Below are 15,553 nucleotides of genomic sequence, written 5' to 3' on the forward strand. Positions count from 1 at the left end.
AAATCTAAGGTTTGAAACCTTTCCCTACAAATATCACTTTCAAAATTAATACTCAGCAATTATCAAAGAAAACCCCTTTATCCTTATCGGTAGCCAAAAAAAGAAACCAGAGAAAGCACACAGAAGAATATACACCAGACAATACAGGTGAAAGAGCTCTCTCATTGAGAGCCAGGTAACAGAGAATCTCAGGTCTCATCCAAGGGGAAGTTCACTGATGTGTCTAATGCAGCAAGCGAGAGATTGATGGCCTGCTTGTTCCTCTCATGTATTCCCAGAATCTCTTTCTTCAGCAATGTGTAGGGAGGTCTTTTCTCTTGAAGGTGGAAGCCAGAAGGACCCAAAGTGAATGCAGAGCCCTGAAAAACTCTCTAAGAAAACCGAAGTTTGAAGAGCCTCCCTTCCCCTCTCTCCAACTATGAACTACCCTTCACACAGGGCAGAACGTTCATTGGCGGAGAAGAGAAACCCATATCAATTAAATCTGGGATTGAGGATACAACAATAATAAAGAAAAGTGAGAATTAAGAGAAAAATACAAAAAAGAGACACTGTGCCAAAAAGCCTCAGTTGTAATCTTAGATTTAAGAAGAACTCTAAAGGAACTGACAAACAGATTTACTTAAGAGATTTAGGAGAAGCAGATCTAGGGAGGCAGTCTCCTTGAACAATAGAGAGTTCAGTGCTTCCTTGCTGGCCAGGGGATGTCATGGGTCAGAGATAGAGAGTTAGAAGATGACTTGAGAAATCATCTAGCCCACCTATCTCATTTTCCAGATGAGAAAAACAAGTCTCAGAGGAGTTAAGTGACATATTTGGGGTCATTCAGGTAGTAACTCAGAAATCTAGCATTTTAATCTAGGTCCTTCCATTGGGCCATACTGCCTTTCAATCTGTGTTATTAGGAAAATTGGCCTTGGGCTTTATATCTGAAACAGATTGGAACTAGAAGGAGACTCTGGACCTTATAGAGCCAGAGAGACAAGACCATAGGTAGACTGTTTTTAAGGTACTAAACTAGCTAGAATTAGCAACTTCTGAGCCATATTCCTCCAAGTTAACAAGCATTTATTAAGCACCTGCTATATGTTAGGCACTGGGCCAAGTGCTGGGCATACAAAGAAATGCTCTCAAGGAGCTCCTAGCCTAATTGGGGATACAATATGCAAAAAACTGTGCAAGCAAGATAGAAACAGGATAAATTCAATACCTACTTATATAGCTGTAACTTGCAAACTGCATTGTAAATATATAGTGCATATATATGGATATGTATATATGTGTTCATATGTATAGTTTGTACAGTTTATAAACTCTAATATCCGTTGTAAACTATTTTGTTATATTCAAGCTGTCTAGAGTATGTTTCTATTAATCATTTTCAAGATTATTGGCAGAGTTATATTCTGAAGGCTGTAGCCTCAGGAAAAATCAACTCAAGTCCTGAGATGGTAGAAACAGAAATGACTCGTAGAGACTAAAATGTCTAAGCATAGCATTTTATAGGACTTAAAAGCTATAGAGGATCTCACAGGTCATCTAGTTTAACCCCCTCAGAAGAGGAAATGAAAGCCTTTAGAGGTTAGGTTGCACAGAAAGTATCTGAGGCAGATTGTGAACCCAAGATTCTTCAACTGTCAGAATCTTATCCCTGCATCAGTTCTGCCCCTACAATCACAAAAAGACAAAGCTTAGAAGTGGCAAACAAGGAGGAAAATTAAGGTGTTATCAAGAAGGGGGAAATCTTAAACTATAAGAAAGGAAAAATGGAGTAATAAAGGAGATATGAAAGAATGACAAAAAGCTGCATTTGTGAGCACTAGATTTTATTTTTTAAAAAAATTTCAATAGTATTTTATTTTTTCAATATTTCTTTCCATAAAATTTGAGTTCCAATTTTTTTCTCTCTCCCTCCCTTATTTTCCTCCTCCCTAAGGCAGCAAACAATCTGAGAGAGGTTATAAATGTACATCATTTTAAACATATTTTTATATTAGTCTTCTTGTAAAAGGAAAATCAGAACAAAAGGAAAAAACCAGGAGAAAGAAAAAGGAAACACAAAAAAGGTGAAAATAATGTGCTTTCAATCATATTTAGTCTCCATAAATGTGGATGGTATTTTTTTAAATCACATCTTGAAATTCTCTTGGTTCATTATATTGCTGAGAAGAGCTAAGTGTATAACAGTTGATCATGCCATAATCATGAGCACTAAATCTTTTATTAATGAAAAATAATAAAAAAAAAATTTGCTGTTCTTGAAAGACTCAGCTTCTCCTACTAGTAGGGCAGGTATCATGTCCTTGAAGTATTGTGGTCAATAGAAGAAGTAGAGATCTGGAAAAATATTCTCCATTTTCCCAGGAAAAATGTCAAGTTTTGGTCTCAGTTTAGAGCATTGACCAAATAACTTTTATAAGAAACTTTCTCTCCATTTCCTTCTACTCCCTCTGATGTGTTCTTTGCATATCCACACAGAACAAGATATTCCAAAGAAAACACACATTGATAATTTGTCACAAAACATAGTGAACTAAAGGATTTATATCCACTTGGCTCATATCTACATGATGATCTCTCAAAAAAATAAGGTAAATATATCTCCACTATCAACTCCTCCAAAGAAATTCATTGACTTTACTTAAACTTACCAAATTATAGTCAGATAAACCAAGAAAAATATCTACACAAACTTTGAGAAAAATAAATTCTTCATGAAAACACACACAAACATGCACACAGAAATATCTTTATGCAGTTATCTTTGCTTGGAAGTCTTGTTAATACCAGGACTCAGTGGGTACTGAGCCAGGGCAATTAGAGATGACCTATGCCAAAGCTATGAATATGGGAAGTCACAAATTTTTGATTTATTATCAGTAAATGTTTGATTTATATAGCCATTTTGTATACCTATATGCTAGGGTTGCATAAAAATCTCTCAGACAAAAAGGGGATGCAAGTGGAAAAAGTTAAAAAGCCTTATTTTATGCTCTACAGACTAGACAGATGTATCAAGGCAGGCACTCTAGGAAGACCTCACCATTAAGTCCTGAGCTGAGACAGGGAGAGCTCACCCTGCTTCTATCCCTCCAATCTTAGTTCTCTCTTCTTCAGATTATTTAATATTTACTTATCTATTAATATGCTCTAGCTTCTCAATATATTGTAAACTCCTTAAAGTCAGGGACTGACTTATGCCTAGAGCAGTGACTTGTGAATAGTATTCATTAAATAAAATGTTTATTGAATTGAAATGAATTGAATGTGACAACAAGACATCAACCGAAGATAATTTTAGGACGATAGGTACTGGAAACTCAGAATATGAGAACACTTTCATTCCTCCTCCAGGAAGTAGAAAGGAGACTGTTTTTCACCAGGGAGCAATGATGCAATGCCAGACAAGGTAAGGGGCAGGCACTTAGCCAGGCCAGGGTCCCAAATATGGCCCTGAAGACCACAGACTTTCTTGATTAGAAGATATTTATAAATAGTTGCTTCTTGGTCCAGAATATTGTGGACCTCCAATCTGTCCTTTTTGTTTCTGTAGCCTGAGAAATATGGCATAGGCTGTAGGTATGGCTCACAGCCAAACTTGGCAGGATGAAGAATGTAATAGTAAAAGACTGGCTATACTATATAATAGTATATATAACTATATAATAGTTTCAGCCTAAACATTATTAAGTTTCAACACTTCAACAGTTATGACAACTGCCCTGATAAAATGATTGTTTTTGATGATTCAATCATATGCAGACATTTTGTGGGGAGTCAAGCCAAGACCCTCACATGTAGAATTTCTGGAAGCTTTCTAGTGGTTGATAGGTCCTTGGTATGTAGCTCATAGAGTAAGATCAAAGGGCTTTAAATAATCATTCAGGAAGGTTTGGAGGTTGGACTGAGTACCTCAATTGTGGATATCAAAGTGAAATACTAGGGAAGAAAGTCATCATGTAAGAAGCAAAAAAAAAAAAGATTTTGTATAGAGAATTTTGTCCCAATTACCAAATTGGTATATCATATTAGCGTGTATTATTCTAAGGTACCATTAGTTTCCTTTAGCTGACCATTCCTCTGTGGATGATGAACAAACAATGGAATTGACTTCCTAGGATGAAAATAGAGTTAGCTTGAAAGAGAATATTAATTAGAGTTTGAGTAGAAATAATCTTTCAGAAAACCAATTGTGAAGGAAAAGGAAAGTGGTAATGGTAGCAGGAGCATAGAATGTCCACTGGTATGATATAAACTGAGCCATCATTTTCAAGGACTCCACCATGAGGAAGAGTGATCATTTTGGAGGTAGTAGTAAATTGATAACAATATACATAATGATCCAGTATAGTAAAAGTGACAATACTATTTAAATTAATCTATCTATACAGTATAATCTCAATCAGGCTATCAAAGGATTATTTTGTATAAGTAAAAAAATTAGTAACATTCATCTGGTGGAAGAAAAGTTTGAGAATCTCAAGGGAAGTAATGGAAAAAAGTAGAAAAAGGTGTCCTAGCAATACCACATCTCAAACTATATTACAAAGCAAGAATCATCAAAATGATTTGATACTGCTTAGAAAATAGGGTTCAGTGCTGAGGGAAATGAATGGGATCAGGAGATCATTATATACTTCAACAACAATGCTATATGATGATCAATTCTGATGGACGTGGCCATCTCCAGCAATGATGAACCAAATCAGTTCCAATAGAGCAGTAATGAATTGAACCAACTACACCCAGTGAAAGAACTCTGGGAGATGACTATGAACCACTACATATAATTCCCAAACCCTATATTTTTATCTGCCTGCATTTTTGATTTCCTTCACAGACTAATAGTACACTATTTCAAAGTCTGATTCTTTTTGTACAGCAAAATAACTGTTTGAACATGTATACTTATATTGTATCTAATTTATACTTTAACATATTTAACATGTATTGGTCAACCTGCCATCTGGGGGAGGGGATGGGGGCGAAGGAGGGGAAAAATTGGAACAAAAGGTTTGGCAATTGTCAGTGCTGTAAAATTACCCATGCATATAGCTTGTAAATAAAAAGCTATAATTTTAAAAAGAAGAAAAAAAGAAAATAGGGGTCAGTCAGTTAAAATTAGAAAGGAAACAGGTAACTGCAAAAAAAAATTGCCACAGTTACTCTGATAAAAGCCTCATAGCCAATAGATATATAAGTATCTTACTCAAATTTATGAGACTAAGAGCCATTTTCCAATTAATAATTGGTCAAAAGATATGAATATGCAATTTTCTTTTTTTAGTAGTTATTCAGAAATTTAAAAATCTTAGATTTGTCCAGAATAACTTTCAATTCACTAGTAATATATTCCAAATATTGCTACATTCATAAAAATAAAAACTAAGACACCAAAAAACATTTTAAAGAAAAATTCAAATAATATTTAAAAAAATCTTTTGAAAGTGAAAAAGAAAACCACATATATTGATGTCCATTAACTACTCATATAAGATAATGCTTCAGGTATTTGTGTTGTTAGTATGGTTTTATTTCTATAGTAAATTTTTTTTATAGTAAAAAGTTTTTTTAATAGTAAAAAGTTACTTTAATTACATAGTAGTATTACATCTCTAAATAGAAAATAATGACTAGTTGTATTATGATGCAAGTCATCATTAATTATTTTTTTTAAAAATGTTATTAGAGCTTTTTATTTTCCAAAACATATGCATAGATAATTCTACAACATTAGCCCTTGCAAAACCTTGTGTTCCAGTTTCCCCCACCCCTTCTTCCACCCCATCCCCTAGATGGCAAGTAGTCCAATATATGTTAAACATGGTAGAAATTTATGTTAACTCCAATATATGCATACATATTTATATAATTATTTTGCTGTACAAGAAAAATCAAATCAAACCAGAAAAGTATATGATGAGGAAAATAAAATGCAAGCAAACAACAACAAAAAGAGTGAGAATGCTATGTTGTGAACCACACTCAGTTCCCACTGTCCTCTCTCTGGGTGTAGATGACATTTTTTTTTTTATCACAAGACCATTTAATGTTCAATTTTCAAAGAAAGGAATCAGATTTATCTTTAGCCATGTGAAAAATGCTTGAAATCACTAATAATTAGAGAAATGGTTGAATTTAAGAAACTCTGAAATTCCATCTCCCATCTGTCAGATTGACCAAAATGACAAATGTTGCAAGGGCTGCAGGAAAATGAACACACTCATGTACTGTTGGTGGAGAGCTGTGAATTGGTCCAGTCGTTCTGGAAAGAAGTTTAAAACTAAGCCCCCCAAAGTGTGCACATCCTTTGGCCCACTACTAGGCCTGTATCCCAAAGGGATCATAGAAAGAAGAAACCCATATGTAAAATGCATATTTATAGAGACTTTTTTCATAGTAGTCCCAAACTGGAAACCAAAGGGCTACCAATCACTGGGACATTCTCCTAAAAGAAATTCTGTTATAAGAATGTAAAGGAATATTATTGTGCCATAAGAAACAACAAAATAGATTTCAATTGACATTGAGAACTGTATGAACTGATTAAAAATGTATACAATGACAACTTTATTAAGGAAAGCAACTTTGCAAGACTTTAGAACTCTGATCCATGTAATGAACTTAAGTCACCTTGGCATAGTTGAAGAACTCGGATCTTTATGAGACTAAGTGGATATGTAAATAGCATTTTACATACAAAATCCTGGGTAGTGAGTGTCCTAGAGTTGGGGATTAAAGGGGGGAGTATTATGGTGTGGTGCTTAAATCCACATTTAAATGGATTAACCCTTCTTCTATTATTCGAATTATCCAGATTAGATCTAAGTACTGGCAGTAAAATTCTCTGGGAGGCACAGTGATTTCATATACATTAGACTTAGTGCTTTTGGCCAGAACATTGGTGATTGCAATCTGGAGGAGTCAGTAAGGTTTCCCCACCCCAGTTAGAAGTAATTTTGACTGATAAGGTATACATTCAATGCCTGTAGTGCCCACAATACTGATTATGGAAGTGACATTCCTTCCCTTCCAGGGTTAGTCAAGGTTAGATATCCACTTTGTGGATTACTACTAACCATAGTTAGTAATAGTATCTTTCCTAGAGTTCATACATTTCTGTCTTCCTTTATTCTGTATACTTTTGTTTATCAACACCAATGAAATTCCAGATATCTCTACCAAGACTTGCTCTTTCCCCAGGGTAAAGGGGTCACTCAGTTCTTCCTCACACTGACTAATTAAAACTGGTTGATTCTACTCTATTCCCTGGTTATAAATCTGGAACAAGCTAGCATAATTCAGCACAGTATGGTCATGTAGGCGGGGTCAGTTCATACCTATAGGACTGAATATCATTCACAGGAGTTAGATCAGTATAAATGGATAAAAGTATATAAATAATAAAACTAGGGCTGAGTGGTCAGAAAGGAGTCAGAAAGAATCCAGAACCTTGGACAGCTCAGTAGGATAGCAGCTCCACTTTTTCAAACTATTTTCCCTGACCATGGGTAACATCCAACTAGCCCCACCCCCAAGCGAAACTGTCAGAAATTTAAAGGGCCTTTTCTTGTTTTACTAGCACTGTCCTTTTGAGAAGGGACTCTTCTAATTTGCCCAGGAACCTTCTGTGTCTATTTCAGATGGTAGGGTCTTGTCCCATGAAGCTTCTTTTGGGAGTTGAATTCCAGAGAATTCTTCTTCCTCTTTTTCCATAACAGTTCTTATCCCTTAGGTTCCCTATATTCTTTTGGTCCCTTAAAACCAAATTCTTAAGATGAGACAAGTCCCTGATATTGGTTGTGTATCCCACCTCCTTACCAGATTTTTGGATGTAGTTTTAATATATGACTTTCTTTTTTATGTTTGGCAGTCAATTTGCAGAAATGATAAGCACAAGAACAAAGTGGCCTTGTTTATCACTGTACTGGATTGCTCTTGTGATTGCTTCCATAGTGAAGAGCAATTAGAGTTTGAGATATCAAGGATGGGAGTCATTATGAACTAGAGTTTTAAGAGGTTTAAGATCCTTTGGGCACTTGGAGTCCATTGAAGTGGGTAATTTGTCTAAAGTATTTAGAACAGTTTAAGTAGTTATTGCTGAATTGCTGAATATGGTGAAATTAAGTGATCACAACAGCCTGAAAATTCCTCAAAATATTGTAGTCCCTGAGATTTGTGGGGGGATTTTGTGTGTGAGGGGTACTAATTTAAGATGGTAGCTTTATTTAAACATCCTGCTGAGAGATGATGGGACCTAGGACTTTCTTCTATACTAGGAAGACATTTTCTCTTCTAGTTTAGTTAGTGGTTATATGTTGCAATTAAAACAATATTTGGTAAGGGGTTATACAGAGACAGACAGAGACAGAGTGAGAAAAGAAGAAGGAGAAGAAGGAAGAGGGGGAAAGGAGGTGAGAGAAAGTGAGAGAGAGAGCTATGTAATCCGTGATCTAAGGCTCTGCAAGGATCTGAACTTACACAAACCAGGTCTTCTCTGAGAGGCTGACCTAAAAAGGGACATATTCTCTTTTTAGCTCATTGACTTTCTCTACCCCTTACTTTGTGAAGATCTCTAAACATAGTTTATGTCTTCATTTCCTCAGGTGTTGGTAAAATGGGCAGGGGAAGATAGGGAGAGAGAATGCACAAATTTTATATAAGCATTCAAGATAACATACATCAAACTAGTTTTTATTTCATCCCACAGAAAATATAGAAGATGCAGAGGACCTGCCAGATCATATAAACATATAAAGAAATCACATAAAGTACTCAAAGGAATCACAGGAGCTTTTAAACACACACAAAAAAACAAATAAACCCCTTTCACTTGTTTTTCTTTTGTTCACAAAGAGTACCATGACATTACTTGCAAAACATTTAAAGTAGTTCCCTTTGGAAAGAATTAAGCTCAGTATTGTCATTTGTGACATACACAACTTTCTACTGGATTTCTAGTTTTTTCACAGCTTTACACAGTCCCTCCCAGACTTATAGACATAAGCTTCACCATTACCACTCACCCCCCACCAACATGTTTGATTTCCCCTTTTCTATCAAATTTGCACTATCCAAATCACTCATAGGAATACTGGGAGTAGCCGTTTTTTCAAAATACATGCAAAAATAGTTTTCAACATTGACCCTTGAAAAACCTTGTGTTCCCATTTTCTTCCCTTCTGTGCACCCCCTTCCCCTAGATGGCATGTGATCCAATATATATGTTAAACATGGTACAAATATACATGTAAATTCAATATAGGCATACATATTTATACAATTATCTTGCTGCACAAGAAAATTCTCAGAAAGGAAAAAAAATGAGAAAGAAAATAAAATTCAATCAAACCATAACAAAAAGATTGAAAGCACTATATTGTGATCCACCCTCAGTTCCCACAGTTCTCTCTCTGGGTGTGGATGACTTTCTCCATCACCAGTCTATTGGAACTGGTTTGAATCATCCCATTGTAGAAGAGAGCCACGTCCATCAGAATTGATCATCATATAGTTTTGTTTTTGCCGTGTACAATGATCTCCTGGTCCTGCTCATTTCACTCAGAATCAGTTCATGTAAGTCTCTTGAGGTCTATCTGAAATCATCCTGATGGTTGTTTCTTTCAGAACAGTAACATTTATTACATGAATATACCATAACTTGTTCAGCCATTCTCTAGATGATGGGCATCCACTCAGGTTCTAGTTCCTTAAGTCAGGGTGTCTTGATCTCCTGCCTACTGAGTCATGGCTTTAATCCTTTTTTGTTCCTCTGGGAGTTCCTTTTTTTCCTCCAAGAAGCATATTTCTTCCTTCTCTTGAGCTTACCCCCATATAGGGATACTCTTAAATAAACCCCAAGGCTCATGGTACATAAGAAGTATACCTTTTCTAGCCAGACTACTAGATTCTGGGATCACTTGTATAGGAAATCCCCTTTCTTTGGCTACAGCACCAAATTTCAAGACTCTCAAATTTGTGACTACTTCTGAGGCAATTCTCAAAGCTGACACTGCCCAAGAAATACTCTTTCTCTTTCCAGAAGGCTCAGTTCTGGGATTTCATTGCCTAGGAAATCTCCCCACCCCCGCTGCCTTTCAGCTATAATTCTTAAATCTGTGAATCCTCTACTGCCAAAAGAAATTTACTTTCTCTGCAAGAAGGATGGTTTTCAGTGTCATGCTGCCTGGAAATATTTAATTCTCCACTACACAAGAAGGTGGGGTTCAGGAATATTTTCTATCTACTCCCCCTTTAGATTGAATGAACAAGCCACTTGTCTGCTTCTCCCCTAAGCTTCCTCTTATCTTTGCCTTTGCTCTTGCCATTTCTTGAGGCAGGGAAGCTCATTCTCTGGTCTCTGGCCTTTGATAAGTACTTGCTTAGAAAGCAGGGCAAGCATATATAATTGACATGTGCTTTTTCTGTTCAAGGACACTATTTGTGGCTCAGTGGGAGAAAAGCTCCTACCTTGACTTGGGTCTTCTATGCTATACTATGTCCTCTGTTGCTTTTATTTATGGGCCTGGCTCAGAGAGGCAGTTTCTCTGACAAGAGTCCATTTACTTTATAGACCTAGCCTACTAGATTACCTTGGGGACATAACTGGACACTGGAAATGAATCAGGACACAAACTTACCCATTGTATCCATAGGGAGGTTCCCGTGTACTTGTGCTCTGAAAGCTCATTAGTTGGTCAGGGAACTGTCTGATCAATCTCCCTTACACATCTCTGTCAATTTATCTGGCAGTGATGATGTTTCTGGCAATAATGTAAGAAGCAAGGCTCTTGGCCACCATATGAATTCCTTTTCAGTCTTGTTAAAGTGAAATTCCTAATTTGATTTACCATGAGGAGCATGATAGTGATTGAAAAGGGATGAAATTAATTTTCTTACCCCAAGTCAGATAGTACATTTGCATCAGAGAGTGACAGTTTAGGCAGAAGCTGAGGAATTAAAAATATAGACTTAAATCTCTGCCTGAAGGTTTCTGCTGATTTTTGAGAGTAAGGGGGGTAAACTGAATCTTTAAAAAAAAGAGCTAAAATATCCTGAGGCTATGGCTAACAGAGTAGGGGTTTCTCTGTGCTGAGACTACATAGGAGCTGTGTTTGGGAGTGAAGATTAAGTTACTGGGTTTTGTAGTCAAAAGAGCTGACCTAAGACCCCTAGAGGTCCCTTCTATCTCTAGATAAATCTGTGACCTTATGGATATAGGTTTTCTAGAAAGTCTCCATACTACCATGCTGTTTCACCCATCTCTTCAAGCAACCTAACACTTTTTCAGATCAAATATGAGCCTCTTAAGATTTTCCTTAACCTCCAGGACTATCCACCTCGAGTCCCTACATTGCTGTAACACTTCTGTGGCTTGTACTGGCCAGGACTGAAAAGAGTTGTTTGCTAGGTAGCATGGTCCTCATAAAAAAAGACTTAACTTCCCTTTTTGGAATCCATACAGCAGGATGGCTCTTTGTGAGTACCTTTTCCTGAGGAGGATATAGGTGCTATGTTTTGAGGATGCTTAAATACAGTTTCAGACAGTTTACATAATGTAGTTATAATTTTTCCTTCATTTCCATAACCCTCCAGGGGCCCTCAAACTACAGCCTGTAGGCCAGATGCAGCACCTGAGGACGTTTTTCCCCCTCACCCAGGGCTATGAAGTTTCTTTATTTAAAGGCCACAAAGCAAAGTTTTTGTTTTTACTATAGTCCGGCCCTCCAACAGTCTGAGGGACAGTGAACTGGCCCCCTATTTAAAAAGTTTGAGGACTCCTGCGGCCTAGCCTATATTTCCCCAGAGTGTCCATAATACAGCTTCAACCTTGCATAATATCATCGTAATTTCTTAGTAGCCCCAAACTAACTGTCCTTAGTGGGGGTCCAATCCTGTTGCTGTACACCAGTTTTCCAATAAACTAGCTAGCCATGGTATAGTCATAATGCAGTGTTGTTTAGTTGTTTCAGTTATGATCATAATTAGGATTTTCTTGGAAAAGATTAGTATCTTCCTATTTCCTTCTCCAACTCATTTTAGAGCTGGGAAAACTAAAGCAAATAGGATTAAGTGACTTTCCAAGGATCTCATGTCTAATAAGTGTCTGAGGCTAGATTTGAACTTAGGAAAATGTACTCTATCCACCATGCCAACCAGATGCAATGTCATAATGCAGTAGACAAATATCAATAGCATCTTATTGCACAAGGATAAATATAATTATTCTTTTAAATCAACTGGTCTAACTGGAAAAGTGTTATCCAAATCCAGAGAGAACTATAGAGACTGAATATGGATCAAAGCACAGTATTTTTGTCTTTTTGTTGTTCTTTGCCTTTTTTTCCTTCTCATGTTTTTTCCCCTTTTAATCTGATTTTTCTTGCTCAGCATGATGAATATGGAAATAAATTTAGAAGAATTGCACATATTTAACTTATATTGGATTGCTTTCTGTCTTGGGAGGGGGTGGAGAGGGAAAAAAATCTGGAACACAAGATTTTGCAAAGGTGAATGTTGAAAACTAGTTTTGCATGCCTTTGGAAAAATAAAATATTATTTCAAAAATTATAAAAAGAATTGGAAAACCCTACTGTCCAATCACAGCCTAGAGGGAAATAATTATACTTTTTTTTTCTAAAAAGGAAAGAACCTTTACTTAGATCTATGCAATACTAAGGCATACCAAAATTGAGATTGTGGATGAACCCCACAAACTTAACCCATGTCTGCCTCCCTCAAATCTGAACCTGCTTTGACAGTGATTCTAGATTTAAGATTTGTTTTGAGTTGTCTTTCTATTACAAATCATAGTTTATAGGCCCTAATGAATTTCTCTTTTGCTAAATCAGCCAGAATACATATTCATTCTTTAAGTTACACAGCAAAAGAAACTGCAGGTTAAATCCCCTTTCCCCACTACTGTACAACCACTGATGCAAGAGGCATCACACATACACCCAAACACATGGGAGAGGTTATCCTCCCATAGGAAGAGATCCTGCTCACATTCCTGGGCTGGCTTCTCTGATGAAACTTGTCCCTGCCTCCAGTGCTCCCACTGCTGCTCCCTCCATCGCTGCTGTGTGGGTGTCCTCAAGCTCTGGGGTAGGAGCTGCTGGCCAAAAAGCTTATCTGTGGTCCTCCTCTTTCTCCTCCACAGCCCTGCCCCCACTAGACTGCTTCTCTTGTGCACTGCTATTTTCTGCTGGTCCTCGCCTTGGCCCTTTCAACCATGGCATCAAGGACTTCCACTCTTTTTGTGAATTCTAGCTTACAGCCAGCCATTTACTAATAGTATTTATGAAGCTCCTGTTGTGTTGAGCACTTCCTGCTCTCAGTGAGTTCCCCATTGGATTGTGGAAACAACATGCAAACAAGATATGGACAGGATGGACTGGGAATTGTCTCAGAGGGAGGGTAGTAAGAATAAGGATTGGGAAAGGCTTCTTGCAGAAGGTGAGATTTTAGCAGAGACTTGAAGGAAGGCGGCAGAGACAAGGTACCACCAGCCAGGACACTCAGGCTTAGATTGTTTCTGAACTCTTCTGCTGCTTCCTAGGATGCTACTCCCTGGCCCAACTTTGCCATTTGACTTTGGGTAAGAAACTTCCTTTCATCTCCTTTCAAATTCCCATCATGACCCCAGAATCCAATTGAGAACCTCGCTTCGCAAGACTAAAGGTTGGGGCCAGTTACCTTGTGTTTTGCATTCCTACCAGCTGCAAAGGCAATGCCCTGGCACATCTCTAACACGACACAAGCCGCAGAGCTTCATTTGTAGAGTTCCCTCACGTGGTTGTTCGTTGTACCATTAAAATCACAGGCCTGGTCCCTTGCCTCTCTCTAGTAGTCCATAAAATATGGCCTCCACATGGAAGAGAATTTTAAAGAGAATTGGCAGGTGAAAGCAGTGACCAAAAGAAAAAGTATCATATAATCCTTATCTGTGGCTCATTTTGTCTATTCATTGTCTGTATTGTGCTAAGATGGGTCCAGTGTTCCAGGATGGAGGCACAGAAGACATGGCAGCCTAAGCTTCTGCCTTCAGGAAATGTACATTGAATTTCTAGAAAATGATACACTGATTAAATCACTGTTCCTTCTTATTGTTGCTATCTGTCCTTAGGTTTTTGGTACCTTTTTTTTAAGGACCAATGACATCATAGGGTGGTCTTCACTTGTGTATGAATTGGATTTAAATGAAGCAGAATTGTAGTCATCAGTCTCACTCTCTCTTCCAGAGTCATCCAAGTCCAGTGTGGCAGGACAAAAGTCGGGATGACTGGTGATGGCCTGGGATGCACCGGATGACCTTGGAGTCTTCCATGTCTGACCAAGCTTAAGAGCTCCAGAGCATCTGCTTCAGCCAGCCATTGGAACAAATGGTTCTCATCCATTTATCCCGCTTGGGGAAGTTTTCACATGCTTGAGGCAGCACACATCTCCCTAACTCACAAAGAGGTTTGAGCCCTGTCACTTGCCTTTAACCTGGGTGAGCCCGCCTGCTAAAATGGTGTGTGGTCATTGCTTCTTGGAGCCATAGGCAAGAGTTAGGTGAAAAGTGGACACTATAAGTGGGTGAGCAGCCCTGAAAGGGGCCTGGAAAGTCATCACATCAGAGGTGCTAGTCTTTCCTGAACACAGGGCTAGAATTCCAGGCCTGAAGTCAGGAAGACTCCTCCTCCTGAATTCAAATCTGACCTCAGACACTTATTAGCTGTGTGACCCTGGGCAAGTCACTTAATCCTATTTACTTCAATTTCTTCATCTGTAAAGCTGGAGGAGGAAATGGCAAACTAACCCCGTATTTCTATCAAGAAAACCCCAAATGGAACCATGAAAAGTTGGCCATAACTGAAACAACTGAACAATAAAAATCACAAATACCATCAAATAATTACAGCAGGTCATAGTGAAAAGAGTCCTAGACTTGGAGTCAGGAGAAATGAGGTAGCAGTCCACCTCAGGTCCTATAAGTGACTCTCAAAACCTTAATTTTCAGAGCACCTCTATAAAATGGGAATAATAATGTGCTGCTTCAGTGTGTTAAAATAATCAAAGTGCTTTGTAAATCTCAAAGTATTATACAAACACTTGTTGTTACTGAACACCTGAAATAAAGTATCTTATAGGACCATTTTGTAATGGTTAGAATTAAAGACCCAAGAAATTGAAGACTTTGACTTACAATTCCCGAATCTTCTATTGACTCACTATGCAAATATGTAAAATTATAAAGAACTAATTATATTCCTCTTTCCCCCTACCATTGCCAAAGCTGTGAGAATAAAAGAGCCTGTGAGAAGCTTTCAGCTCCTTAGACAGTGCTAGTTCTCAGGTAAATAGCCCTGGCCTCAGCTGCCTGGGGAGGAACTAGAGCCCTGTCTCTTTGCTTCCCTTAGCTATCTTACTGTTACCTTCTCAATTCTAGTACTCCCTTAAGGCATGGGACAATCTTTGCAATGGGCAGATTGGGTGATTGAGGACTTCATTTGCCCGAAGATTGTGTCATCACACTCTGGCAGTGTTTGTTCATTCTGAGCCAGCTCAC

Source organism: Sarcophilus harrisii, chromosome 1, assembly GCF_902635505.1.
Source record: "Sarcophilus harrisii chromosome 1, mSarHar1.11, whole genome shotgun sequence".
In the NCBI taxonomy this organism is placed as follows: domain Eukaryota; kingdom Metazoa; phylum Chordata; class Mammalia; order Dasyuromorphia; family Dasyuridae; genus Sarcophilus; species Sarcophilus harrisii.